The sequence below is a fragment of the Chiloscyllium punctatum genome, chromosome 52, assembly GCF_047496795.1.
Source record: "Chiloscyllium punctatum isolate Juve2018m chromosome 52, sChiPun1.3, whole genome shotgun sequence".
Lineage (NCBI taxonomy): Eukaryota > Metazoa > Chordata > Chondrichthyes > Orectolobiformes > Hemiscylliidae > Chiloscyllium > Chiloscyllium punctatum.
The window spans coordinates 33,215,392-33,241,993 of NC_092790.1; positions in this window are offsets into that span (position 1 = coordinate 33,215,392).

Here is a 26,602-nt window from a genome sequence, read left to right on the forward strand (position 1 = left end):
GTTGCATTGTTCGGTCACACTGTGTTAGATCACTTCCCAGTGTGGGGATACATGTAACCAATGCTGAAAGTGACAGGATGTGCAGCTCCCATCCATTTACAGCTCCATATCTCCACTGTACTTTGACAAAGGGTGCCATGGATGTGAAAATCACTGCGATGTAGAGATGCAAATGGAAACATTTTAAGTACCAATAGTTCCGTTTCAGGCGAGTATCACACCAGTATTTAAAGTTGAAATACCTGAGATAATATCCAATGAGGTTTCGTGAATGGTGCAAAGTAGTTAGAGGGGGATGGTAATGCTATAGTGGTTGCACTATAATCAACAATGTGAATTAGAGGAACAAATATGCAGGGGGACTGGGGAGACTTGCAGGAACAATAGGGTTGTTATAATAGGTGATTTCAATTTTCCCAACATAGACTGCGGCTTCCAGATGGTTAATAACTTAGGTAGAACGTAATTTGTTAAGTGTGTTCAGCGAAGTTTCCACAATCAATATATAGAGTATCGTACTCGGGAAGGGACAAACGCAACCTACTGTTGGGAAATAGGGCAGGATAGGTGAAGGAGATAAAGTGGGGGAGCATTTTGGGAAAAGTGACCAGAGCTGTATTAATTTTAAAATAATTATGGTAGGGACAAAATTGGTCCACAGATTCAAGTTCTAAATTGGGGCAAGGCGTATGTTGTTGGAGTTAGACAGTGGATTGCAGGGGATGATTGGAGTAGTTTGATTCCAGGTAAAAGGATCTCGGGCAAGTGGGAGGCCTTTAAAAGTGAGATAGCTTGAGTTCAAGGTTTCCATTGTCCTGTGAGGGTGAAGGTGATGTGAGACTGGAAGAGAGAACTCTGGATGTCAAGAGATATTGAGGCTTTGACCAGAAAAAAAAGGCGTGGCTCATGTTCAGGCAGCTCATATCAAGGGAATCCCTGGAGGTATACAGGGGATAGAGGGGTTTACTGAAGAAGGATATCAGCAAGGCCATAAGGGGGTATGAGGTAATCTTGGCTGAGAAGATTAGAGTGAATCCAAATGCAGTATAGTAAAGATAAAGAGCAACCAGAGAGAGAATAGGATGCTTTAAAATCCAAAACCGGCATGCATGCGTAAAACCTCAAGAGATGGGTGAAGTCCTCAACTTCCCCTCTGTGTTTATCATGAAGAAAGACATGAAGACCTGTGACCTTTGGGAGGTTAGTTGCGATATCTTGGTACTGTCCATATCACAGTAGAGGTGTTGTTGGACATATTAGAACGCACAATGTCAGACAAATCCCTTGGTCCTGACCAGATATATCTGAGAGCACTGTAAGAGGCGAGAGAAAAAGCTTAGGGACAAAGATCCTGGAAGACTGGGCGGTAGCAAATGTTGTGCCCTTATTCAAGAAGGGCTGCAAAAAAAAGCCTAGGAAATATAGAACAGTAAGCTTCACACCTGTTTTCGGTAAACCACTTGAGAAGGTTCTGAGAGATAAGATGTGCATGCATTTGGAAAGACATAGTTTGACTTGGAGCCGTCAGCATGGCTTTGTGCGTGGTGGATCATGCCTTACAAATTTTGTTAGAGATTTTTGAGGAAGTGACCAGGAAGGTCGGTGAGAGCAGGGATGTATGCATATTCTATATGGATTTCAGTAAGGCCTTTGATAAGATTCCACATAGTAGGCCGCTCTAGAAGGTTAAATCGCATGGAATCCAAGGTGAACTGGCAAATTAGACTGAGCTGCCAGTGGAAGTGGTTGAAGTGGGCACACTAACAATATTGATAAGGTAATTGGACAAATACAGATAGGAAAGGATTAGATGGATGCAGAGCAAAGGCAGGGAAATGGCAGATTGGTATATAAGGGGCAATTACACCATGGTTTGTTGATAGAGCACGGTGAGCACATTGGATGGGTGAGTACAGAGGGGGAACATTCCCATCCCAGAGGGTGCCACACCACCAGACCCACCGAGCATGGTCTGTGCTCATTACCGAGTTCAGTGCAGTATTTGAGGTCTGAAGAAATATCCAGCAATACAGGACAAGCATCAATAACCTTCTCCGCTCTGTCAGGATAAGGGTCACCGTATTCTGTCTGCTCCCTCACAATCACTGTATATCTGTTATTGCACCGATCCCCCCTGAACAAGGTTCATGATCCCCCACATTTTTACCCTCAGGCGTTATCTTGACCGTTATTTGAACTGTACCACTTTCCATATTATGAATGTTTCTCTTACCCTTTTTCTGTGACTGTTTCTCTCTGTAACATTTGCACTGCCTCCTTCTCAGTTGGCAGGACGGCTGGTTTTGATGCAGAGGGAGGCCAAAAGCGCAGGTTCAGTTCCTCACACTGACAGAGGTTACCAAGAAGGGGACACTCTCTCAGCCTCACCCCATCACCCGAGATGTGGTGATCCTCAGGATAAACCACCATGAGTGGGCTCTCTAATGAGAGTTTTTTGGGACTGTATTCTATCAATGTTAGCATTTTAATTTTAAAAAAATTAAAAAGAGATTTTTAATATTATAATAAACCAATAACAACTCAACTCAAATAACTGAAACAAATTACATCCAATTGCATGTACACACAAAACAACTTAAAACACGACACAGACAGAAGAAAAAAACAAAACTAAACAATAAATAATGAATAAATAATACAGCTCAGCATAACAAAAGGACAGCTCTCGTTCATCAAGAGCATTAACTGATACACATTTTTATGTTCATAATTCTTCCTCTCTGGGAGTTCAGACATCCAACACAACAGAATATTTTTCCTAGCACGGAAATTACGGAATGTAAGGATGTATTTTTTCTTTCCCCATGTGCATCTGTGGAAAGTACCCTGGGCAGGCCCAGGAAAAGCGAAACCAGGTCCATCTCCAATTCAGTCCCGTAGACCCACTCTACCACACCTAACACAGTGATCCAATATAGATGAAGTCTGCAGCAGGACCACAAGCAATGAGTAAGAGTGCCTGTAGTCATTCTGCATTTAGTACATGCAAAAGATCATCCCACTTTGCATTTTGAGAGACAATTTGGGGTCAGATAGACCCTACGATGAATTTTCAACTGCATGGTATGGGTCCTATTACAAATCAAAATCCTTCGGGCTTTTTCACAAATATGTCTCCGAAGTGGCCTGAACCCCCAAATCTCTCGCAGACATTACAAAGCTGCACAGTCTCGTCTGAGTGGACACTCTCCAACTAATGATAAAGGGTACTGACAGAGCGTGTATTCTAAGCAATAAGCGCCCACTTCTCTCGATCGGATCTGAAAGAGTGTGGTAAAAGTCTGTTTTTTTTAAATCAAATCTCTGATCTGGATAAAAATACAGAAGAGGTCTCTACTAGGTAGTCCATACGTACGAGTTATTTGATCAAATGATATCATTGTTTCTCCATCAAATAAAACGTGTTGGCTCAGTGGTGAGCATTGCTGCCTCACAGCACCAGGGTCTCGGCTTTGGTTCTGGTCTTGGGTGACTGGCTGTGCGGAGTTAACATTCTCGCCGTGTCTGTGTGGGTTTCCTTCCACAGTACAAAGATGTGCAGGTTAGATGAATTGGTCATTGACAAATCACCCATTGTGTTCAGAGATGTGTAAGTTTGGGCATTAGTCAGGGTAAATATAGGATGGTAGGGGAATGGGTCTGAGTGGGTTACTCTTCAGAAGGTCGAAGTGGACTTGCAGGGCCCAAGGGCTTGTATCCACACTGTAGGGATTCTACTAATTCTAAATCACTCAAGCAAGGTACAGCCCTTCCTGTCCACAGTTTAAACCTGGAATCCATTAACCCCGGATGACAACCCAGTATACCAATTATAGGGGTAAGAAACATGGTTTTGGCTGTATTGCCCTCGATCTGACGCATTGTCATTCATGCTTTAACAATATTGATAATTATTGGGTTATGACAATACTTCATAAATGTTGTCAATTTAGCTAAGAAGAACAGACTGATAAAGGTTCACTTTATCTTATCGGATTCAATATCTCACAGTATTGACACCGAGTCCTCAGCAGCCCAGGCACTAACATAGGATAAAAAAGAGCTTAATTGATAGCTTTTATCTGGGCGATCTACTCCCCACAATCTGTGGGGCAGTTGCAACTTGGTTAGCTTGATAAAGAGTCGCTTATGCTGCCAAATAAAAGAGCTAAACCAGCCATTATTTCTCCTAAATACCGATGGGGGAAATATCAAAGGAAGCATTCCCACGGGGTTTGGTAAATGAGGAAGGACATTCCTTAATAAGAGCTATCCGACCTAGCCAAGAAATTGGAAGTGCCTCCCATCTTTGAAGGTCTTGTTTAATCTTATTAAACAAATGGACATAGTTCACGTTCAATAAATGATCAAAGACGGATGTAATGAATATACTGAAATAGAGAACCTCGCCCCCCCCCACCCCCGTGACCATTTAAAAGGAAACCAGGATTTGCCCTCATTCAGCTATTTCCCCAAGACCTCCCATAGACATGGCCTCCAACGTTGTAAAATTAATCTTAAAGCCCGAAAAGGCGACAAGCGAATTATTGCATTGTATCACGTGAGCTGCCGAAATTGCGGGATTTGACAAAAACATAAGGCCATCTGCATACAACATAATTTTATGTGACTTTTATCCCACTTCTGGGCCAGGTATGTTGGGGTAAGATTTCCATTGTGTAGGATGCCACCGAATCTAAGATTGTTGCAGGGATGAGAAGAGATCAACCCTCGTGTGCCAATTCTGTAGGTTAAAGAAGAAAATAAAATCCCCACTTGTGAGGTAGATCTGGCTCCAGGCATCCACCAGCTCTAGTTCGAGACACACATCCATAACTTGCTTACATTATAACGAGGGTATTGGGGGACCTTTGGACATTCTGTCCATCGTGGGGCCATAAGACAGTCAAAATCTCCTTCTACAATAATGCGCCATGATGCAAGATAACTGAATTTGGAAAATGCATCTACCAGGATTTTAAGAGGGTGCACCGGGTGGCAACAAACATTTAAAATACTGTATTAATTCCCGTAGTTCAAGACTTTGAGGATTATGATCCTTCCATGGGTGTTAATATAATCTAGTAATTTAAATGGAACATTCTTCCTATCCATTATGACTTTTCCCCCACTCTTAGTATTAAAAGACGAGAAATAAACCCGACCAAACCCGCCCTGCTGTAACATCAAATGTTCCTTGTCATCAAGGTGCATCTCCTGCAATAGGACAATTCTCTCTTTTTTAAGACGAGAAAGTATATTTTTCCTCTTAACTGGCAGATGCCGCCCCCCCCCCTTAATGTTCCAGGTACACCATTTAAGCACATCATTATCCATAACACACTGCAGCAACATTTGAACTCTAGAGAATTTCATATCGAATTACACATCGCTGAGCATTAATGACAAAAGACTCATCGAGCCTAAAATCTGTACAAACTAAAACTACTGCAACTAACAAGCTCTCAACACTTTCCAAAGCTAAAAACATCAAAAAGAACGAAACAAAATCCAAAGTGCCAATGACACTTGATAGGGTTTTTACCCACCCCCCTCACCCAATGGGGACGCTGACGGTCTAGGTCTCTGTTCTAAAACACTGACAAAGGCTCACCTTTTAATTGTACAGGTCCTGCTCTTGTTTGATTTACCAAATCCAAAAGCTCGCATTAATCCAAACTAAACTCCATCTGCCACTCCTCAGCCCAGTGTGTGACATTACTGCGACCTCACCTTCCCCGTTTAATTTTAAATTCCTTCCCCCTCTCCAGGATGCCTGCACACTCCGGCCTTGATTTTCACAAAGACCCTGAGCTTGGTTTGCCTTGTTTGGTTAGGGGAAGGAGGGACAGATTGCAGACACAGTCAGTGAGGAGGAGAGGCTGGACAGTAATCAGCGCCTGGTATCATTTCATGGTTTTAGGAAGAAGGCAGTCACACGTGAGAGTTGGGTAATACTGATCGGTTTTTTGGGGCCAGAAATTATGGTCTTTTTCCGTCTCTGGTGTTCAGTAATGAAAATCTATTCGAGCCCCTTCATTGTGCAGAGTGTGTCTGCAGGATTTCTTTCCCTAATATTGCAGACGCCAGATAATAGCGATTAAAGCTGTTCATAGTTAACTTCGATGATACAGCACGTACACTCAACAAAGTAAAAACAATGACTGTAGATGCGAGAAACCAGATTCTGGATTCGTGGTGCTGGAAGAGCACAGCAGTTCAGGCAGCATCCGAGAGGCAGTAAAATCGACGTTTCGGGCAAAAACCCTTCATCAGGAAGGGCTTTTGCCTGAAACGTCGATTTTACTGCTCCTCGGATGCTGCCTGATCTGCTGTGCTCTTCCAGCACCACGAATCACATATACTCAACATCCTAGAGTTGAGACAAATATTTTGCCTTTGTTTAACAATACAAAGTGTTTTGTGTAATTCAGTAATGGTAACCTGATTATAATAAATCCACACCGAGCTGAATGTGGGCACTAAAATATGACCCAAAATCTGGACATGGTAGTGTCGTGGGTAATGTCCCTGCCTCTGAGCCAGAGGTCTGGATTTGATTCCTGAACGTGCGTGGTGGTGTTCCAAGCTCTAGACTAGAAGTTCTGGATTCAAGTCCTGCCTGTTGTAGATGTATGTCCCAGCATGTCAGAACAGGCTGATGAACAAACACACAGGAGAATAATGTTACAGCTTTATGGGTATTGCCGAGTGGTGCTAGTGTCCCTACCTCCGGGCACAAAGGTCTGGGTGCAAATCCCACAGAAGTGTTTCATAACACACCTGAACAAACTGATTAAAATGGATTTAGAATTGTGACCTGATGGAGAAGGAAGAGGTGTCAGTATTGCATTTCAGAATTTAGGCCCAGGATGATTTGAAGCACAGACATTCATGTTGGTTGGAGTCACATTTTGCAGCAGTAAAGGTTTATAAAATCAGAATGGTCATGGACAGGGTGAGTAGTCAGGGTTTTTCCCCAGGTTAGGGGCGTCCAAAACTAGAGGGCATTGGTTGAAATTGAGAGGAAAAAGGTTTTGACATGTGCATGTGGAATGAGCTGCCACAGGAAGTGGTGGAGGCTGGTACAAATACAGCATGGAAAAGGCATCTGGATGCTGACAGATCTGCCGAGGTTTTCCAGCAATTTCTGTATTTGTTGAAAAATGCATTCATTTTAACACAGGTATTCTGAATACATTAAACATTTTATTTTTTAATGACGCAGCGACATATAAACATATCTTGAAATAGACCAAGGCCATTTTCTGCTCAGGATATGACTCTGTGTATGACAGCAGCAATGATGCACCTACATGGAACAGGGAATGTGACGGAGACATAGTTTGGACAATGTACAAGGAGACCTCACATGGTCCAGTTTGGGAGAGGATGACATTACTGTGTGATTCAACTCAGAGAGGGAGAAAATGTAATCAGCCTGAGAAGGAACGGCCGATTACACTCTCTCTCCTTCATTGTTCCTCATCACAGCAATGTGTGGGAGCTAAAACAAAAAATCTGCAGTCATCGTTACCATTCCTATTTTTATAGAAACCCTACAATGTGCAAACAGGCCCTTCGGCCCAAAAGGTCCATACCAACCTTCCCAGGCTCACTCCCTTACATTTACCCCGACCGATGCATCTAACCTAGAAACCCCTGAACACTACAGACAAATTATCATGACCAATCCATCTAATCAGCACAACTTTGGACTGTGGAAGGAAACTGGAGCAACCAATAGAAGGGGAGAATGTGCAACCCGAGTCTGGAATTGAACACAAGTCCCTGGTGCTGTGAGGCAGCGGTGCTAACCACTGAGACACTGTGATACCCTTGGGCAATCCCTGGCCAAAATTCATTGGAATCTCTTCACTGCCTAATGCAAAGGGAATTCAGCCAAATCCAACTGTTCCAGGATGAAATCCCATTGCTAGCAGCTTGTGTGAGTAGAATATCTTCAGAAGCAGAATAACATTTTGAACAATCTCTCAATTTTTCCTTTTGTCATGAGTTACAAGAATATATGGACAAAATGCGTTCAACTTGAAATTGCAGAGATTGTGTGTGTGTGTGTGTGTGTGTGTGTGTGTGTGTGTGTGTGTGTGTGTGTGTGTGTGTGTGTGTGTGTGTGTGTGTGTGTGTTTGTGTGTGTGTGTGTGTGTGTGTGTTTAGGAAGGGAAATGTCGATTCTGTATTTGCAATATCCAAACAGTTTGCCATTCATCTTTCCACCATAGTTTGAGTAATATTGCTCTGGATCATAAACGTGCTATTTTAGCAGATTAAAGAAACTAGCTTGTCTTGGTTGCTAAAACTGACACTGACCCGGTCTGAGACCGATATCATCGGCCATATCACAAACCTGGTTACATTTGACATGTGTTGTGAGCAGTGGAGCATTGGGAATGGAAAAGGAAGCAGTGACCCCAAAAGTCGGGGAACTATAGACTGGTGAGCCTGATGTCAGTGGTGGGTAAGTTGTTGGAGGGGATTCTGAGGGACAGGATTTACATACATGCTTATGCCCGAAACGTCGATTCTCCTGCTCCTTGGATGCTGCCTGACCTGCTGTGTTTTTCCAGCAACACATTTTTCAGCTCATGCATTTGGGAAGGCAAGGACTGATCGGGGTAGTCAACGTGGCTTTCTGCATGGGAAATCATGTCTCATTAATTTGATTGAGTTTTATGAAGAGGTGTCCAAGAAGATTGATGAAGGCAGTTTGGTAGAAATTGTCTACATGGACCTCAGTAAGGTGTTCACAACATTCCGATTGGTAGGCAGATGAGTAAGGTTCGGTCACACGAGATACAGAGGAAGCTCATCACAATTGGCTTGAATGAAGAGGGGTATTTTTCAGACTGGAGGTTTGTGAGCAGTCGTGTGCTGTAAGAATCAGTACTGACTTCACTGCATTTCATCATTTATGTCAAGGATTTAGATGCGAGTATAGGGGCCATAGTTAGTTAGGTTACAGATTACATCAGAAAGGTGGTGTAGTAGATTGTCTCAGAGTACAACGAGACCACAATTAGATGGGACAAAGGCACAAGGAGTGACGATATAGATAAATTTAGATAAATACGAAGTTTTGCATTTTGGGAAGGCAAATCAGGGCAGAAATTATACACTTAATTGTAAGGTCCTGGGGCGTGTTGTTAATCAAAGGGTCATAGGGCTGTAGGCACATAGTTCCTTGAAAGTGGAGTCGCAGGTAGACAGAGTGGTGCAGAACAAATTTGGCACATTTGTCTTAATCAGTCAGAGCATTGATTATAGGAGGTGTGGTTGCATGTTGCATCTGAACAGGAAGTTGGTGAGGCCACATTAAGAATACTGCATGCAACTCGGTTTGAGCTTCAGGGAGAGGTGGATTAGGTTGAGGTGTTTCCCCCTGGAGTGTCAGAGGTCGAAGGGTGACTTTATAGAGGTTGATAGAATTATCAGAGGCATGGATATTCTGAACAGCCATGTTCTGCTACCCAGGAGAGGGGAGTCCAGAACAAGAGGGCATAGGTTGAAGGGGAAAGGGCAAATAATTTAGAATGGACCTGAAGGTAAATGTTTCACACAGAGAGTAGTGCGTGTACTGAAAGTGCTGTCAGAGGAAGTGGTGAAGGTGGCTAAAATCGCACATTTAAAATGTATCTGAAAGAGGAGGGATATTGGCCAAATGCTGGCAAATGGGACTAGGTCAGATTTGATATCTGATCAGAGTGAACAGATTGGACTAACAGGTCTGTTTCCATTCTGTATGACTGTCAGATTCTATAAGAGGGATGGCGAAATATTCTGAAAGGACCTTTCAAGTGGGAATTCTCTTCACTGGAAGTTTATCGTGCCTCTATGTTCACATGGATTGAAAGCTGTTTAGTTATATATTTGACAGGAAGTGAGTCACGGGTAATAGTATACAGACAGGAAAGTGGGGCTGAGTCCACAATCTTAGTGCCTGGTGAAGAAGGCTCAAAGTATCTAATGTCCCACTCCTGCTTCTCAGTCCCATGTTTCTGTATTCCATCCAGCCCCGTATACCTGCTAGAAAGGAGAGGTTGGAGGCCACTTACTCCTACAATCTGTTGCACAGAAACAGAGGAGAAAATTCAGCCTCTCAAGACTGTCACACACGCTTTGAAGTGATTTGGGAAATGCAATTGGAAAATCCAGGCACAGGTATGAAAGTGTCCCCTCATCTCTCTTTACAGAGCTTCCCCTATCTGCAACTTGTGCTACATTTGTTGGTCATGTTTAGACCCAGATACACAGAGAATACAGCCCCCATACCTCACCCAGAGATGGCTCACAAAATCCTCTGGTCTCCCTGCCTGCAACATTCCATAACAGACATTCATGAAAATAACACCCACTAACTTTCCAAGAACAGAATGTGAGAACATCAGACACTAGAACAGGTCATTCACTCACCCAAACCTGCCTTGCCCTTCACTAAGATCGTGACTGATCTGCTCTTGGTCTCAAATCATCTTTCAAACCCAATTCCTCATAGCCCACACCTCTCTGTCAGGTCAATATCCATCTACCTCCTCTTCAAATACTTTCAGAAATCTTGCTCCCCGAACACTCTTGAGAAGGGATATTCTGACATTCAATCCCACCTGTTTGAAGAAAACACTTGCTGCTCCAATACCATGGCTTATTGATATGAACAAAAGAGGTTGAGACAAGGGATCAGGTAAAAGTGACAGACCCTGATATCAAGGCAATGGTTGACTTCTGTTGACATCAAGGAGCTTAACAAAACTGAACTTAATGGGAATCGGAGTAAACTCTCCAGTGTTTGGAGTCAAACGTGGCACAAAGGAAGATGTTCATCCTCTCAGTCCTGGGTCACCTCTGTGCGAGATCCTCAGTGTAGTTTCCTCTTCACAAACAGCTTCAGCTGCTTCATCAATGGCTCCCCTCCCCACCCTCCCCACCATAAGATCAGAAGTGGGGATGGTCGCTGAAGATTCCACAATGTTCAGAACATTTTGTCTCCCGTCAGCTCCTGAACTAGTCTGTGTCCGTGTGCAGCAAGACCCAGACTCCATTGAGACTTGTGCTGTTAAAGTGTCGGTAACATTCATCTACCAGCACTGCCTGACACTGCACATTGCCACAATAAAACAAGAGTTCATTCAGTACCTCACGCTGGTTTCACAGGAATATGAGGAAGCCATTCAGCCCATTGACACGACTGGAGAAGAACAGGGACAGCCCATTCAGTGCCTCCAGCCTATTACTCAGGAAGAGGGGGAGTCTAGTGTGATGGACTACACCAGAGCCCCTCGAAAATATTTGAAGCGGTAGCTTGGACTCTGCTTTTTTTTTTATTTTAAAGGAAATGTGAAGTGTCTGTCCCAGATGCAATGTGACAGGTCAAACTACTCGGTGTGAAGCTAAACACCATTTATTGAAACTCGAAAGATAAAATGAAAGCAAAGAAAGAGGAATATAGAAAAACGTAATTCTATTAGACAAGTTAACAGAATAACAAATCTATGAACTATGACTAATGAATTGTTCCAATATAGGAAAATCCCATAAACACAGCCCCTGGCAGAAAGGGAAATTCAGACACAGATTGTCGCAGACATTTCTCTAATCCAGGAATTAAAAACAGCACCAAGAGAAAATTCAGAGAGTAGCACCCAGGAGATAGTCACTGAAGCTTCCAACTCTGTGGAGACCCCAACAGTTTCTGATACTACTGAGAAACCAAAACCCAGAGATCGTAACCTGTGAGAGCTGGCCACACCCATTTAGGCTGCATTAAAATAAACCCAAGGCCTCCCTAGCTGTTTACTCAGTGGTCTTAACTAACCAGTTTGGTAACGATCATTCAATCTCTCTCTGAAAAGAAACCAGGACAAAATAACCTCTCAAAGCCTGCAGCATCATCACATTTGTCAGTACATTGAGCTGTCAAACAGGAACCAGGGGTAACCCAATCAGGCCCTTGGTCCTGTCCAATCGGAAGAGGAAGAAGCCATTCAGACCCTTGAGTCTCTTACACAGGAACAGGAGGAGGCCATTCAGCCCCTAAAGTCACTTCCACAGGAACAGGATGAGGTCATTCAGCTCCTTCAGTCTCTTACACAGGAACAGAAGGAGGCCATTCCCCACTCAAAGCACTTCCAAAGGTACAGAATGAGGTAATTGATGCTGATTCCTGATGAAAGGCTTATGCCCAAAACGTGGATTCTCCTGCTCCTCGGAGCTGCCTGACCATCTGTGCTTTTCCAGCAATCTACTCTCTACTACAATCTCCAGCATCGGCAGTCCTCACTGTCTCCAGATTGATGCTCTAAGATGATGAACGAGTGGGGCAGAGGCTGCACAGACAGACTGTTCCACGTTGTTCCTCCTGGCTCCGTTGCTCATGATGAACACGTGGGACTTTAACGTGGTTTTCTCGTATTGAGGAGGGAAGCCATATATCTTGTGTGAAGTCTCAAGAGGGCACCTTCCATCTCTGAGAAGCCAGCCTGGTGTTCTCTATGTAGGGTGGAAGCTGGTGGGAATGGCTACCTGTTTCAGACGGAATGTATTGTGGCTGCTGTTGGGGATTGTGAGCAACCTGACGTTCAGTACAGGGTTCACACGCCGACTGCACAATAACATGGGGAGAGTTAATTTAGGCATATAAACTATTAGGAAAGTCATGTTATACTGATGAATGGACTCTCTAAGTTCACATAATGCTGATCTTGCTCATGTTGATCTTGTCGATTGCTTGCCTTGTGCAGTATAACCTGTATGCCTTACTCTGTCCTAGTCTATTTCCACCCTATGATCTGTCTGGCCATGCTTACTATGATCTGCCTCCTCTGCTCATAAATAAAGTGTTTCCCTGTACTGAGGTACACGTGACAATAAATCAGATCAATCAATCCTGAGTAAAGTATGGAATTTCTCACCCTATCAATGTGTCTTTTGGAAATACACCTGCTACACCTCATGTTTCAGCACCACCATTTCTTCGTATTTCACAGCTCTGCAGATTAAACTCTCAGGTTCTTCACTCTACCCTCATGATACCGCCATCTGCATCTGTGGGAAGGATATCATTCCTTACAAAGAAGATCAAATCTGTACAGAGTGCCCCAAATGCTCTCTCAGCAAGGCTCTACAACAGCAGGAAGATGGCTTTACTTATGTACTCGAATCATCTTACAATGAAGGACAGCCTACCATTGACTGCACCCATTACTTACACAGGGTTTGATTCGGAGCGGTCAGCATAGACTTGTGAGTGGGAGATCATGCTTCTCAAATTTGTTAGAGTTCTTTGATGAAGTGACCAGGAAGGTTGACGAGGACAGAGCAGTACACGTAGTATCTATGGATTTCGGTAAGATTTTTGATAACGTTCCACATGGCAGGCTGCTCTGGAAGATTACATTACGTGGAATGCTGGGGGAACTGGCCAATTAGATACACAGTTGGGTTGATGGTCGGAAGCAGAGTGTTTCGTGGAAGGATGATGGTCAGACTGAAGGCTGTGTCCATTGCTGTTTGTTATCTATGATTTGGTTGAGAATATGCAAGGCATGATTAGTAAGTTTGCAAATGATACTAAAATAAGTGGTGGCATGATCAGTGAGGAAGTTTATCAGAAATTGCAGCAGGACCTTAATCAGGTGGGGAAGTGGGCCGAGAAATGGCAAATGGAATTTAATATAGATGGGTGAGGTCTTGCATTTTGGAAACTCAAATCAAGGTAGGAGTTTCACGGTGAAGGGGAGGGTCTTAAGAGGTACAGGGTCAGAGAGACCTTGGTTTTCACAGGCACAGTTCTCTCATAGTAGAGTCACAGGTTGACAGGGCAGTTAAGAAGGCTTTTGGCACATTGGCCTTCATTAGGCAGGACATTGAATATAGAAGTTGGGAATTTATGTTGCAGTTACACAGGACTTCGGTAAGGCCGCACTTGGAGTATGGTATTCACTTTTTGTAACCTTGTTATCGGGAGGATGTTATTAAATTAGAAAGAGTGCAGAAGAAATTTACAAAGACGTTGCCAAGACCAAATGGTCTGAGTTATAGGGAGAGGTTGGACAAGCTCGGATCTTTTCTTTAGAGTGTAAGACACTGAGGGAGTCCTTATAGAGCTGTGTAAAATCATGTGGGTATGGATAGGGTTAATGCTCTCAGTATTTTTCCAAGGTGTACAGAATCGAGGATTAGAGGGGATCAGTTTTAGGTTAGAGGGGAAGGAATAAAAGGGAACCTGAATGGCCACTTCTTTACATAGAGGGCTGGTACATGGATGAGCTGCCAGCAGATGTGGTTGGTGGTGGGGCGGGGGGGGGGGGGGTGTACATTAACAACATTTCAATGCATTTGGAAAATATGTCGATAGGAAAGGACTGGAAGGATATGGGCCAACTGCAGGGAAATGGGGATAACGTGGATGGACATTTACAAGGTGGACTCGAACCCCTCTGTTAATTAAAACCAAACACCCAGAAAAGCTCGCCTCACCCCTCGTAATCTCTTAAAATATGAGCGAGCCCGGGTGTCCTTGGAGAAGGAGCACGCGGTGTACACCAACACCCTGGAGTTGTGACCGGCCAGTCGAGTGTTTCCTTCCCTTTGGAGACTGGAGCATTTTGTGACTGTGACTGTGACTGTGAACTCTCCCTGTTGCTAAAAAAATATGTGCGACACAGATCTCCTATATTCCACTATTTAAACAAAAATTATCAAGTTAGTTTCTTAACTTTAATAGTGAACACTAAACAACAACTATTCACAAATACAAGCCCCTCTATTCTTAGCTACTTACTATCTGACCCCAACTCTGTAAAAATATGCTGTTCCAACAACCCACATATGAAACATTAAAATCTCAAGACCATACAGTCTCTATCTTCCCCACTGTATTCATTCTTCCAGCTGCTGATCTCCCTGGGTCTTATTTTTTATTGCACGTAGGTTTACATGAACATGTGTCTTTGATAGAGAGTGTTTGAGATGGCCAGTTAGCACTGCTGCTCTACAGCAGTTACTCTGCTGTTGGATGGCAGTAGCTCTCCCTCCAGTGTTCAAAATGCTGGTTTGTATACTCCCAATGATACAGTAATTCTCATAATTTGGTTGCTTACCAGGTGTCCAAACAGTAATATTCAAATTCTTTTGGCTTCTGGTATCTTGAGCGTTATTTAAACTCTTTGGTTGCATTTGAATTGCTGTCAAAACAGCAACCAAAACTCAGGTATTTCTCAGCTCCTGGTGACATGTCGAACAGTTTGGCCGTCAGCTGGCATCTGTGGCATTAATTTCTATTTGGCAAAAATCGTTCTGTTTTAATGTACCCTACATGTTTTTGGCTTCATAACATCTTCCCGCTTCAGAAAATAAAATGAACCAGCAGAATGAAAAGATGATTACATTTCTTTTCCTCTAATTCGTAATCCCAATTTTATGAATTGCAAAAGTATTAATCTCAGTTATATCATTCATATTAATTCTGCACACCATTATAACACTGGAATAAGATAAATCGTATCGATACTTTTTCCTTTAAATCCGTGAAAACCCATCTGTTATCACATTGTAGGAGGCACAGCATGTACAATTTGTAAGTTTAAAGTCGGTGTGATAAGCTTCCAATCAAATTGTCTCATGTTCTGCTGTTTAACTATTCCAAAAAATGTGAGAGATTTGTCATTGTCCACAACCATCTCCGACAATTTGTTTGTCATATACACATTAAAATATTGTCAGGCCAGTGTGAAACTTAATCATTCTTGTTCAATAATGGAGATTTTGTATTTTTTTTCTGGTGGATATTGAGTTTTTTCGACAAGTAGACAAATAGTTATTCAATTCTATCATCCTCTTTCTGTATCAATACATCTCTGACCCCTATATCCCGAGCATCAAACACAATTTTCAAAGGCTTTCAGAATATGTGGTGTAGCTAAACCTGGTGCCGTGATTAATCCTGCTTTAAAATTCTCAAATGCTTCCTGGCATTGTACTGTCCACCACAATTCTGTGTTCTTCTTTAATAAATCCATCAGTGGTGCCAATACGCTGCTGAAGTTTGGGACAAACTTCTGGTAGAATCCACTCAATTCCAAAAATCGAAGCACCTCTTTCTTCGAGGATGGTCGTGGAAATTCCTCAAAGCCCTTCGTCTTTGTGTTCCATGGGGTCAACCTTCCATGTCCAATGTAGTGTCCCAAGAACGTCCCCTCTGCCTTCGCGAATTCTGTTATCTTTAAGGTCATTACCAAGTTTGCTTCTTGTAATCGTTCAACATGCTCTGCTAACTGTAACATGTGAGCTTTCAATCACTTGCTAAAGATCACTACATCATACAGATAAACTGCACAATTTGTTCATTTGGCCACAGCTTTGTTCCTGAGTCTTAAATGTGGCTGCTGCATTATTCATCCATATAAAATACTCGATAAAGTTTTTTGTCATCTTCAGCATCTTTACTAGATAGCTTAACTGACTCCACATTTTTTTTTATTTGAACGGGGCCACTAAACTTGGCTTTGAAAGGATTTCTTACCACTGGTGGCATTGCTAATACGTCATCCCCACGGGAAACCTTCAAAGTTTCAGAGTTTTTACCTGCCACCTGCTTCACTCTATGCTGTGCTCTTCAGATACTATTTAGCAAACTCACCTACTCCATCTACTTTCTCCTTCACCGTACACACAGAATCCAAGTGTGAGATTTCTGACTTCGGTCCTGTCAATTTATATTTAATTAATTTCAAAGGACCTCTCACTTCACAAATGAATATTAACTCAGAGGAAGTCAACTGAGTAGATTTATTTGGGGTATCTCTAATGGAAAACAATATAATTGGACACCTTTATTCCAATCATTCGGGTAATCATAACAGTACGCTATTAACATGGTCCTCAGTGTCTGATGCTAACCTTCCAAGGCTCCCTGGGATTCAGGATCCGACGCACTTGATTTAAACTGCTGCATGCTGAACCTATCCATGACTTCCTTAAAAAGCTGAGCAGTAAAATGAGATCCTTGGTCTGACTGAATCTTACTGCCTAACCCACAGCGAGTAAAGAAAGCTATTCACCCCTCCACCTCCTTTTTTATCTTAACATTCCGTAATAGAATTGCCTCTGGAAATCTGGTAGACATATTCACTATTGTCAGCAAATATAGTTTTCCATTTCTATTTTAGGAAGGGGAGCTACACAATTAAACATAACCCACGTGAAATGTTCTTCGAATGCAGTAATTTGCAAGAAAGGTGCTGGTTTTATTACTGCCTGTTACTTACATACCATTTGCTTTTATATCACGTACAAAAAAAAACCACGTCCTTGTGCATTCCAGGCCACTAGAAATGCTTCTGTACCTTAGCTTGAGTCTTCTGTACATCTAGGTGACCGCTTGTTTATGTGCTAGCCATAACACTGTATGCTACAGGTAACACAATGTGGTGCACTTCGGCCCATTTCCCTTCTGCACTGACCTATTGGGTTCTCCATTTTAATTTTAGGATTCTATCCTTAAGTTAGTAACATTCGACAATATATTCTGATTCCTTTTCTGTGTGTGTGCATGTGTATGTGTGTGTCTATATGTGTTGTAAGTCCATTAGCCTTTGAGGACTAAACACCTCTGCCTGATCCTCTGCAAGTTCAGATTTTTTCTGCACCGTTACATCAAACAGGGAGTCAGTTCACGAAGCATCAACTCATTGGTCTTTTTCTTTCGTTTTTCCTTCCTGCTGTAACTTATGACGGTGAAACTTGGGGCATCACGGTGGCACAGTGGCTAGCACTGCTGCTTCACAGCGCCAGAGACCCAGGTTCAGTTCCTGCCTCAGGCGACTGACTGACTGACTGACTGTGTGGAATTTGCACGTTCTCCCCGTGTCTGCGTGGGTTTCCTCCGAGTGCTCCAGTTTCCTCCCACAGTCCAAAGATGTGCAGGTCAGGTAAGTTGTCCACGATAAATTGCCCGTACTGTTAGGCAAGGTGTAAATGTAGGAGTATGGGTGGGTTGCGCTTCGGCGGGGAGGTGTGGACTTGTTGGGCCGAAGAGCCGAAGATTACTGTAAGTAATCTAATCTAAAGATAGTGGGATCTTGTTACTACACACTCTGGAAAAATTCCTCGGTATTTTTCTTTTAACATCTCAATTCACTAGTCTTCTGTTGACTTCTCCACCACAAGGGGTGCCTATCCCACCTCGCCTCCTGCGAAATCGTTCCCAAGACCAAACTGTATTCCTGGAAATGACACTCTGTTATTCACTGTCACTGTTACTTACCCAACCTTGATTTGGCACTGCATCCTGATGTTACACAAGGGAATGCTTAATTTCTGTCAACATTCTACAAATTAACACGCTCTTGATTAACATGCCAGAAAGAGTGAAAATACTTTCATCTCTTACTATTAGAGGGTGAGAGAAAGTGAGGGCTGCAGATGCTGGAGATGAGAGGTGAAAAGTGTGGGGCGAGGAAAGCACAGCACGTCGGCAGCATCCGAGGGGCAGGGGCGTTGACTTTTCAGGCATAAATCCTTCATTAGGAAAGTGGGGGGCAAGGGAGGGGTGAGGAGGTTGAGAAATAAATGGGAGTGTGGGGATGGAGCTGGGTGGAAGGGAGCTTGGAAGGCGATAGGTCGATGCAGGTGAGCTGTAATGGTGATAGGTCAGAGAGGAGGGTGATCGGACACCTATTGGTGGTAGGACAGCTGGATGCCTCAAACTGTACAGCATCAACGTTGACTTCACCAAATTCCAAATCTCCCCTCCACCAACCTCTCCCAGATTCAACCGTTCAACCTAGCACTGCCCTCTTGAACGGCCCTAACTGGCCATCTTCCTTCCCACCTAATTGACTCCATGCTCCTTTCCAACATATCACTATCACTCCCACATATATCTTCTTATTGCCTTCCCAGTGACCCTTCCACCAGCCCAACTACTACCCTCGTATTTATCTTTCAGCCCCCTTGTCCCCCCACCACATTCCTGACGATGGGTTTCTGCCTGATATTCGATTGTCCTGCTGTCTGGATGCTGCCTGATCTGTTTTGCTTTTCCGGAGCCTCACTTCTCATCTATTAGAGACTGAGCAGATCCCATATCTCACAAAATTACAACTTCTTGTCCTTCTCCCCCTGTTCTTTCTGAGTAAACTTTATCCACAGAGGCGAATTCTTTCAGAGATCAGGTACCGACGCCATACCCAGCCCTTGCCGAGGCTGTGCACTCTCCTGCAGCTCCTCGGCTCTACTTGGAGTCTCCTTTACCAGTTTCACTAATGCCACTGGGTTTAGCCTCTTCTACCACATCTTTCCCCAAAGTGCCTACATTCAACGCCCATCACAGTGTGTCCCAGCTTACTGCAGTGAAACCACCTTTTCCCAGTGCCCTTCTTAAACCATCGGCACTGTCATTTTATGTGTTCCACTCCCTTATACTGAGAACACCTGAGGCCTTTCACCACCTTTCAACCCCCTTGGGCTTCTTTCTTCACCTGTGGGAAAGTATTGTGCGCTACTGTTTGCTTTGTAATGTGTGATCTTCCCTTCTCCCAATTTCTATCCCTCACAACGTGAAAATCCTGCCAGAAGCTAAATATCAACTCATGCACCAGTGCATATTTACCTGCCATTTCTGCTGCACTTCTCACTTCTTGAACTTTCGGTACATTCACATGAATTCTTACTATCTCTGGAATTGAGTCTTTTAACTTCTCCAGCAAATTTATCTCCCTCAAGCCTCACAGGTCTTATCCATTTTTAAGGCCAGCATCCAACTGTCAAAATGACTGTGGTTAATTCTTTCAAACTCAATATATGTCTGACCTGGTTCCGTCTCTATTTTTCTGAACTTCTCTCTTTATGTTTCTAGTACCAATTCATAACCAATCAAAATAGCCAATTTGACATCTTGATAATCTCTTGACACCACATCTGACAGCGCTGCACATATCTTACCAGCTGTGCCCACCAGCTTAGTCTGAACTAGCATTACCCACAAGTTCATTGGACACGTCATCTGCCTTGCCATGTTTTCAAATGAAATTAAAAAAGTTTTGACATTTTTCTCACCGAAATATGGCAAGTTATTAGCATAGTTTTATACATCCCTATGTTCTCCCTTTATCTCCATCCTGTTAATTTAACTTTCTTGTCTAATTCCGAACTTCTGAATTTCAAATCCTCTCGTTCTTTCTTTTTTCTCTCTTTCTCTTTCTTTTCTCTCTGTTTCCTTTCCTTTATTTATCTTCTATCTCCAGTTGCCACATTTGCAATTTAAGGTTTTACTAACTCTACTGCAGATACATCAAAGTGCTTGACCAACTCCATTAAAATTTCAGCTTCCCTTTTCTCCCTGGTTAAACCCAATTCCAACCTATTTGCTAATTCTAAAAAAATGTCCACCTTCTGTCCTTCTAACTTCCTTTGAAAATTTGGGAACCTCTTTAGTAATGTGAACAGCCATTTCCCTCACTTTTCATTTAACCAACCACAAGTAACAAAATTAAACGAATTTTCCCACTGGTTTTATTTGAAGATCAAAATCACTAATTGCAATGAGTTGGAATTTGCTGGGACCTTTTGTACCCTAAATCTGTTCAAGTTTGTCCAAATCCCAAACGGCAAGGCCCCAAACTGTTATGACATCAATGTCGAACCCCTCTGTTAATTAAAATCACACACTCAGAAGAACTCACCTCACATCATAGTCTGTTAAAACGCGAGCGACAGAGAACTCCTAAATTCCACTAATAAACAAAAAATAACAATTTATATGTGTGCAAGTTAGCTCACTGAGATTGAAGGTTTGTTTTCAGAAGTTTCGTCACCATGACTAGGTGACATCATCAGTGAGAGACTCTGCTGAAGCTCTGGTGGTATGTCCTGCCTCTATATTTATAGGTCTTGGTTTCTTAAGATGGGTGATGTCATTTCCGGTGATTTTAACAATACAATGTAGATAGGATCTAAATTGATGCTTTTATTGATGGACTTCTGGTTAGAACGCCATTCCTCCAAGAAGGTACTTGCGTGTCTTAGTATGTGTGTGTGCTTTGTCCCAGTCAATGTAGTGCCTTTCTTTGTCAGTATGTATGGAACATAGTGATAGTGCGTCATGTCTTTTGGTGGCCAGTTGGTGTTCATGTATCCACGTAACACAACAACAGGACAGTTTCAATGGTGGAAAATTGATTTTATATACACTGTTTAATTAATGTACGCGTGCAGATAAGTAGCATTTTTCATATGTGCACAACACATTGTAAATGAACAACAGAGACACAGTTAACGTAAAAAGAAACATATGATGTATAAAATTGATAAAACATTAAACATGATTTGATCCTCTCAACGTTCCGTCCTTTTCAGGCATTCCTAACTCTAATCTCTCATTCTTACCAGGATGTGTGCTCCACATTCTTGATTCTAGTGTCCCAATTTATTTCAGTTAATCCCCTTTTTACCGGGACTTCAATATATTGGCCTGTTGGGTTCTTTCCAAAGTTAGTGTCTGTCATATTATTGGAGATAAATATTCTGGCATCAGGCTCAGCATTTGAACGTATTACTTTGTTGCACGCGCACTGTACAAAGGACTACAGCACACAGGCATTGCCAAAACATTGGGGAATATTCATCTACTTCTTTCGATAATGTAGTTTTCTCATTTTCCACATCTCCATATCTATATCCTCTCTCTCGTTCTCCCTTTGTATTAAGTTAAGAAATCCACCAATTATTCTTCGTGTCCTATCTCTCAAAACTCCTTCTTTCAGTTTATATCTAATACTCTCTTCAAGATGTAATGTGGTTATAATTAAGCAATGTAACTACCAAGACATGCGGGAGGAGCTGGCCAGAGTTAATTGGAAGGGGAACTGAGCAAGAAAGACCATGGAGCAGCAATGGGATGAGGTTCTGGGGATAATTCGGAAGATAATACCAGAAATGCAACCCCAAGAAGATGAAACATACTCATGGGAGAACAAGGCAGCCATGAATGATAAGGCATCAAACCAAAAGAGAAAACATGCAATGTGGTGAAGATGATTGGGAATCCAGAGAATTCATTGGCTCTGAAACTACATAAGGCTGGCATTACTGACACTACAGAGCTCTTAATCATAGTCAGGGAAAGGAACAGAGGAAACACATTCACTTTAAACACAGAAGATGGTATTTCTTAAGGAAAAAGATTCAGGTGAATTAAGATCAGTTAAATTCTTTTGCTGAATGGGTCAGATTGGAAGCAAGACCCGGGGAGACAGATCCTCAGCAGAATGAGAGTATGAAAATGGAAGTATTTCCACATCAGAAACCAGGTTAGGCCACTGAGTGCAGGGCTGATGGGTGAATGGGTCTCAGTGAGAATTGGGGAACAGACAGCAGAATTGCATTGCAGGTATTGCAGCTCGAAACTGCGTATTCATGTAGTACTGTAGACCACAGCAGCAGGAGAAGCAGACCTGCATTCAACCACAACCTGTAACTTTTTGCCAGGTTAATACCTCAGTGTGCCATTACCATCAACACCATGGTAATGGAAAATAAGGCTCAGTGACGAGTGTGGGTGAACATGTCAGAGTCAGAATCACATGAACTTTAACCTGATGCTAACTCATTAAAGCTACCAGACTTGGCCAACAGATCTGAACGAAGCCCTGCAGTTCTGCCACAGTTAGTTATAAATGATGATGGACGATTAAACAAATGACTGGAGGAGTGGGCTCCACACACATCGCCATACTAAATAATGGAACAGACCTGTACATCAGTGTAAAAGAGAAGGATGTTTTATCTTTTATCTGGCACCATCTTCTGCCAGAAGTGTTGAGTCGATGATGCACCGGACACATATCACGATGCCCACAAAATCACAGATGCCAGTCTTCAACCAATTTGATTCTCTGCATGTGCCATGGAGAACAGCTGAACACAGTAGATACGACAAAGGCAATGGACCCTGACCCCATTCCTGCAATAGGACTGAAGACTTGTGCTGCACAACAAACCGTGCCCCTGTTTCATTCCAGCTCCAACTCTGATATCTCCCTGGCAATGTCGAAAATTACTAAGGTAAGTTACGTCCCCAAAGACGGGAATAATTACAATCTGACCAATTACCACCCCCTCAGTCCCACACGACAGTCAAATTGGTGTGAGTTCTTTTTGACAGAGCTGTCAAGCAGCACAGAAATAACCTGCTCAGTGTGGTTTCCGATAGGTCCCCATGTGGAGATGATGCTGTTGTGGTAATGTCACTGGATTACTAATCCAGACCAGGCTAATGATCTGGCAGCGGGTGGAAGTTAAAGACAATTATTAAAATATCGAGATCTAAAATCTGGGATCAGTAACAGTGACCTTGAAGCCAATATCGATTATAAACAGAATTTCTTTCTCCAATGTACTTTTAGGAAGTGAATCTCCCATGATTTCCTGGGCTGGCCTAAAAGTGACTCCAAAGACCCTGACATGTGATAAACATTTCAATGGTCTCTGAAATGGCCAATCAAGACACTCATTTGTATCAAACTACTCCGAGGTCTGAAAGGATGAAACCGGACAGAACACCTGGCCTCAGCATCAGTGTCGGAAAAGGGAATGGGAACACAATGCTCTCGACCCTGCAGAAACCTCCTTCCTAACATCTGAGAGCTTTTGACAACATTGACAGAGCTTTCCCACAGACTGCACAGAAACAGTGGGAAAGGAGTAGGTCATACAACACAGTGAGCCTTCCCATTCTAGTTCATGGAAAAACTCTCCTCAATGCACTTACCCCACACGATATACATATCCGTTAATGTGAGTAACCTTGGGAAGCTATAAAATAGGTGGTGCAGTAGTACGTTTGGTCCATCGAGTTTGCTAACCAATTCAACGTAATAATGCTTGGCCCTTTATTTCCACACCGTACTCCTGCTCTCCCACCATCCCTTTACTGTCTCGAAATCCTTATTTATAATCAGTGTCTCGGTTTCCAGGTGCGAGCGAATTCCCAGGTTCACTGGTCTGTGAGTGCAGACATTTATTCTCATCTCAATGCAGAGTTACCTGCCTGTACCTCATACTGTGGCCCCTGGTTTTAGACGTCCCAACCAGGGAAATTATCATCCCTGCTTCCAATCTGTCTCACCCTGTCAGATTTTTGTTTATTTCATTGACATCCCCATTCATTTTCCTAAACCCCTTGGAATACAGGCCCAGTCTCCCCAATCTCTGCTCCCACAACAAGCCTGTCATCCCAGAGATCAGTCTGGTCATCCTTCACTGCTCTCCATCAATGTCAGGGTTGTCCTTTATTAGGTACGGAGATCAAAACTGCACATAATGCTGCACAATATTTGAGATGATGTCTCACCAAGGCCATACTCAGCTGCAGTAAGACACCCTTTCTCCTGGACTCAAATCCTCCTGAAATGAAGGTCAGCACACCATTTATTTTCTTAACTGCTTTTTGTCCTGCAATAGTGGTGTTTTTTTTACATCCTCCTCACCCACACACAATCCCACATCCGTTAGTGCTGTCAGCAGGCTGGGATATAGTGTATCTGATTCCAGCGACCAAATGTTTAAAGGGCATTGTGAACAGCTGGGCCCCAAGCACCGATCCCTGCGACACGTCAGCAACCCTCCTCTGTTAATTTCTATTTATTTATTTCGTGAATCTGGGTGTCACTGGCTGGGCCAGCATTTATTTCCTGTCCCTAGTTGCCCTTGAGAAGGTGGTGATGAGCTGCCTTGTTGAACTGCTGCAGTCCACCTGCAGTGGTTGACCTCCAGTGCCATTAGGGAGGGAATCCCAGGATTCTGACACAGTGACTGTGAAGGAGCAGTGATATATTTCCAAGTCAGGATGGTGAATGGCTTAGAGGGAACCTGAAGATGATGGTATTCCCATACATCTGCAGCCCTTGTCCTTCTAGATAGACGTGGTAGTGAGTTGGGAAGATGGTCTCTGGGGATCTTTGGTGAATCACTTCATTGCAGCATGTAGATAGGAAAACACTGCTGCTGCTGCTGCTGAGCCTTGATGATGGAGCATTGTGGATGAAGGGACAGTCAAACTGGCTGCTTTGTCCTGAATGGTATCAAGCTTCTTGTGTGTTGTTGCGGCTGCACTCATCCAGGCAAATTGGGAGTCTTCGACCACACTTCTGACTTATGCATAGTAGATGATGGACAGACATTTGGAAGTCAGGGTGTGAGTTACTCGCCGCAGTATTCCTAGCTTCGGACCTGCTCTTATAGTTACTGTGTTTATGTGTTTACTTGGAGCTGAGTTGACTGACCTTCATCAACCATGATCATCTTCCTACGTGTGAGGTATGATTCTAACCATCGGGGAGTTTGCCTCTAATACCCATTGATTGTAGTTTTGCTAATGCCCCTTAATGCCACACTTGGTCGAAGGCAGCCTCGTTTTAAAGGGCTGTCGCTCTCACCTCACCTCTGGAATTCAGCTCTTTTGTACATGTTTGAACCACAGTAATGAGGTCAGAAGCTGAGTGGCCCTTGTGGAGCCCTAACTAGGCGTCATTGACCAGGGTATTGCTGAGCACGTGCTGCTTAAAAGCACTGAGACTTTCCACCACTTTACTGATGATCGAGAGTAAACTGACAGAGTGGGAATATCATCATCTTTAGGTTCCCCTCTAAGCCATTCACCATCCTGACTTGGAAATACATTTGCTTTTTATAAACAGGAGATACTTAGGATAATTTTCCACATAATCGGGGATAGCCATTGTTTTAACTGTATTGAAACAATTTGACTTCGGGAGTGATAAGTTATGGAGCACAAGTTTTCAGTACTATTGCCAGAATGTTGTCAGAGCATGGACTCTTTGGAGTATCCAGTATCTCCAATCGTTTCTGGATATCGTGTGGACTGAACCAAATTGGTTGATGACTGGTAACTGAATTGCTGAAGACCACTGGAGGGGGCTGAAATGAATCATCCACTCAGCACTTCTGACTGAAGATTGTTGCGAATGCATCAGCCTTATCTTATACACTGAAGTGCTGGGCTCTTCCATCATGGAGGAAGGGGTTATTTGTGGAATTTCTTCCACCAGTGAATTGTTTAATTATTCTCAACGTTTCTCGACTAGATGTGGGAGGACTGCAGAACTTCGATCTGATCCTTGCTTGTGGGATCACTTAGTTCTGTCTATCACTTACTGCTTCTGCTGTTTGGCGCACAAGTAGTCCTGTTTGGTGGCTTCAACAGGCTGACACCTCATTTGCAGTTTTGCCTGGTGTTACTCCTCCCTCCTGCACACTCCATTGAACCAATGATGATCCTCTGGATTGATGGTAATTGTTGTGAGGGGGATATGCCAGGTCATGAGCTTGTGTTGGTGTACAAGTCTGCTCCTATAGATGAACTATAGCACCTTATGGACACCCAGACTTGAGCTGCTAGATCTGTTCGAAGTCTGTCCTATTTAGCACCGTGATACTACCACCCAAATTGGTGGAGGATATTCTCATTGTGAAGGTGTGACGTTGTCTCCACAATGACTATGTAGTGGCCACTCTTACCGATACTGTCATGAACAGATACTTCTGCAACTGGCAGCTTAGTAAGTCT